Below are 4405 nucleotides of genomic sequence, written 5' to 3'. Positions count from 1 at the left end.
TCTGAGGGCTTCATCAACAGCCCATTGTTTGCTGTGAAATTAAGAAGATAAGGGAGTGGAGGGACTTGGTCTAAAATGCTAAGAGGCTTGCAAGGACTATCTCGGATCTCACCGGCAAGGCTCCTGCCTGAGCGTTTGCCATTCAAAGGCAGATTGTGCGGATTTCAAATTCACATTCCAGAGCCCCCTCCCTCCCCCCCTCTTGCCCTCTCCCTTTGTCACCCCATGTGTGACTCCAGCTGCCTGACCCCGGGACCAAGTCCTGACATAGGCAGAACGTAGGCGGGTGGGGGTCCGGATGGGCTAGGCTCCGTTCTTTCCAGACAGTTGTGTTCTCAGCCAGCAGTGGTGGACAGGCGGACTAGACCAAAGCCCAAGAAGGCAGGTGGCCGCGAAGCCAGAGCCCAGCTGAGAGACCTCAGCACCTGTGCTGACCAACTACATGACTCGGGCAGGTCAACCCGCCTCCCTGGGCTTCACAGCTGCAAAGCAAAACTCTCCCTCTTTGTAATCGCTACTTGCGAGAGGCATTTTGAGCACAGGGCTGTATGTGTCAAGGGGCCCTTCCAGCCCTCAGGAGTGATTCCACATCTTCCTGAAACTGGGACAGAAAGTTGTCAGAGGAGCCCATGCTGAACCTGAGGCCAACTGTGACTTCAGAAGTGAGGACTGAGAATTCGCTTCCCAAGTGAAACTGAACCCGCGGCCTCCTCGCTGGCTGGCGGAAACCCTTCTTACCTTGGATGAAAGGGAACTTGGTCACAAGACCACACATAGCTCACAAAGATTCCCTCCAGCTCAGTACTCTGCAACCCTAACAGCACAAAGCCTGGGTGTAACTTCCCTAGAGAGAAAACTGACTCTTTACAAAAGTGGCACTTATGACCAAGCGTGGTAGCTCACGCCTATAATCCCAGCACTTTGGGAGGCCAAGGTGGGAGGACTGTTTGAGCCCAGGAGTTTGAGACCAGCCTGTGCAACATAGCAAGACCTCCTCTCTACAAAATATAGAAAAATTAGCTGGGTGTGGTGGCCCGGACCAGTAGTCCCAGCTACTAGGGAGGCTGAGACAGGAGGACCTCCTGAGCCCAGGAGGCCAAGGTGGCAGTGAGCTGTGATCATACCACTACACTCCTGCCTGGGCAACAGAGTGAGACCCAATTCAAAAAAAAAGAAAGCAATATTTGGAAGTCTTGGTGAGAGAGATCAATTCTCCCAACTTGATCTAGGACCAGGCAAAATCCTCGGGCTGAGACGCAGGAGACAAATGAAATGTGAGGATTGGGAGCAAGCTGACCAGTGCATTCTCTCCAGCTTCTTTCAGGTGCCCCTAAGGTGGAGGTAGAAAGCGGGGGCGAGCTGTCTGAAGCCGCCCACAGGACTCCAGAAGCCAGAGTGGTCTTACACCGTTCTGCACCTCCCTCTGCTGTGAAACCGGAAGAAGCTGGAGGCAAGAACTTCCAGAAGAAGCAACCCCCTGAGCCAGGAAAGTGGGGCACTCGGAAACAGCAGGGCTAGAAAGACTCGGTGCGGCCAGTGAGGAAGCTGGGAGGGGCCGAGGCCAGACGTGCGAGGTTTGAGGCTCAGGATGAGGGACTTGGGTAGGTGTGTCTGTGTCTGGCTCTATGAGTGAAAGGGACTTTAAGCAAGGGACTAACATGACCCAACATGTTTCAAAGCTCGCCCCGGTGTGGTGGCTCACACTTGCAATCCCAGCATTCTGGGAGGCCAAGGCGGGAGGATCACTTAAGCCGGGAGTTGAGGACCAACCAGGGTAACATAACAAGACCTCATCTCTCCAAAGAGAAATCCTGAATTTAGCCAGGTGTGGTGGCACACAACTGTAGTCTCAGCTGCTCAGGAGGCTGAGGCTGGAGGGTCATCAGAGTCCAGGAGGTTGAGGCTGCAGGGAGCCATGATCGTGCCACTGCACTCCAGCCTGGGCAACAGAGCAAGACCTGACTCAAAAAATAAAATAAAATAAAAGTTCACCGTGGAGTTGAAGGTGGATGCAGGGTGGCCAGTTAACAGGCTCTGAAATTAGCCAGGCAGGAGGTCCCAGGGGTTAGGGCAGCTAAGGTGAGTCATATAAAAACGGGCACTGCCCTGCAAAGCAGAATAACCTGACCAATGACAAGCCTGAGACAGAGAGAGAGCAGTAGCCATCAAGATTAATTTTTTTTTTTTGAGTCAGGGTCTCACTCTGTCGCCCAGACTGGAGTGCAGTGGCATGATCACGTCCACTGCAGTCTCGACCTTCCTGGGCTCAGGCAATCCTTTCACCTCAGCCTGCCAGGTAACTGGGACTACAGGTGCATGCCACCACACCCGGCTCATTTTTTAAATTTTTGTAGAGACGAGATTTCCCTATGTTGCCCAGGCTGGTCTCAAACTCCTGGGCTCAAGCAGTCCTCTCACCTCGGCCTCAATATTTCTTACCACTTCTAAAGAAAAACGATTCAATGGCACTTGTTAAAGCATAATCAGGTAGACATACTTGGGACCACAGCGACAGGTATAAGGACCACGGCAATGGGATCTCACCGTGGAAGAGAGATTGAGCTCAACTCTGAAAACAGCTTGGGCGAGCAGGCATTTATAGTCAAGAACAGGGCGGGGTCAAAGGATGGAAATGTACTAAGTGGAAACACCAAGAATAGGGGGATTCTGGCCAAACCTCCCCAACGGGAGTCTCCCTGAAGGCAGGCCAGGGAGAAAAGACATCCCCTGGGGGGCGGGGCAGGAGCCTGCTCAGAGACTGCCATGGCCATCCGGGATGAAGGATGCAGGTGCTCGCTCAGTCCACTTTGCCGGGTTCTTGGCTGCAACTGGATTTTGCAAGGAATTGCACAGATGGGCCAGGAGAAGGCTGAGGGGCCAGACTGGGGCTTGGCCAAGCAGATGGTTTGCCATACATGGCAGATCCATTCTTGCGGTGGCTCAGACCAAAAACCTTGGTGTCATCTTTGATTTCTTTCTTTCTTTCACCTCCCACATCCAACCCATCTGAAATCTGATTAGCTCTGTCTTTAAAACTGATCTAGCCGGGCGCAGGGGCTCATGCTTGTAATCCCAGCATTTCAGGAGGTCAAGGCAGGAGGATTGCTTGAGCCCAGAAGTTTGAGACCATCCTGGGCAATGTAGCAAGACCTCATCTCTACAAAAATCCAAAAATTAGGTAGGTGTGGTGGTGCACACTTGTAGTCCCAGGTCCTCGGGAGGTTGAGGCAGAAGGATTGCCTGAGCCCAGAAAGTCAAGGCTACAGTGATCTGTGATGGTGTCACTGCACCCCAGCCTGGGTGACATAGTAAGACCTTGACTCAAAACAGTGAATTCCCCCTCCCTACAAAAAACTGATCTAACTAGGTGTGGAGGCTCTCATTTGTAACCCCAGCACTTTGGGAGGCCAAGGCCAGAGGATTGCTTGAGCCCAGGAGTTTGAGACCAGCTTAAGCAACATATCAAAACTCTGTCTCTATAAAAGTAAAAAAACTTGCCAGGTAGGGTGGTGCAAGTCTGTAGTCCCAGCTACTTGGAAGGCTGAGGAGGAAGGATTCCCTGAGTCCAGAAGGTAGGGGCTGTGGTGAGCCATGATGATGCCACTGTCCTCCAGCCTGGGCAATAGAGCGAGACCCCAACTCAGGAAAAAAAAAAACCGGACCCAGGAGCCAACCATTTCCTGTCACCTCTCCCGCAACACGCTGGCCCAGACTCCATTGTCTCTCCTAACTGGCCTCTCCTTAGCTCAGTCTATTCCCAACTCGGGAGGCAGAAGGATTGTTTTTAAATATAAGGCGCAGCGAATCACTGCTGTGTTCAAGACCATCCAATGGTTTCTACTTCCATGTAGAATTCAAAGCCCTCACCGTGGCCTGGAATACTCTCTGTGGCTCTCAGGCAGCTCTCTGCCCTCATCCCATCACTCTTCCTGCTCATCATGCAGTAGCCTTGCTTCTGCTTCCTCGGGTCCTGACATGGGTGTCCCCTCTGCGGGGCAGAGTCTTTCTCAGGGTACCACACACATGTTGCTCAGGCTTGTCTCGAATTCCTGGGCTCAAGCGATTCTCCTGCCTCAGCCTCCTAGATTAGCACCTGCTAGGATTACAGGTGCACGCGCGCGCGCACACACACACACACACACACACACACACACACACACACACACAATACTGCCATCTCTCTCCATTCTATCACTCTGTTGACCTTTTTTTCATATCATTTATCCTGCCTGGCATATTATGAATTTGTTGATTGCTACTGTGGTTTATCTTCTTGGCCCATTAGACTATAATCTCCTTGAAGGCAGGGGTTCAAGGAGATGCTGCGCACCAGCATCCAGAATAGAGACTGCCGCGTAGTAAGCTTTCAACAAATAATTATTGAATAAAGAAAGGAAGGGAGGGA

This window comes from Carlito syrichta, unplaced genomic scaffold (genome assembly GCF_000164805.1).
Source record: "Carlito syrichta isolate Samal-C Ts95f unplaced genomic scaffold, Tarsius_syrichta-2.0.1 Scaffold89679, whole genome shotgun sequence".
In the NCBI taxonomy this organism is placed as follows: Eukaryota; Metazoa; Chordata; class Mammalia; order Primates; family Tarsiidae; genus Carlito; species Carlito syrichta.
This window is presented reverse-complemented; position numbering follows the sequence as displayed.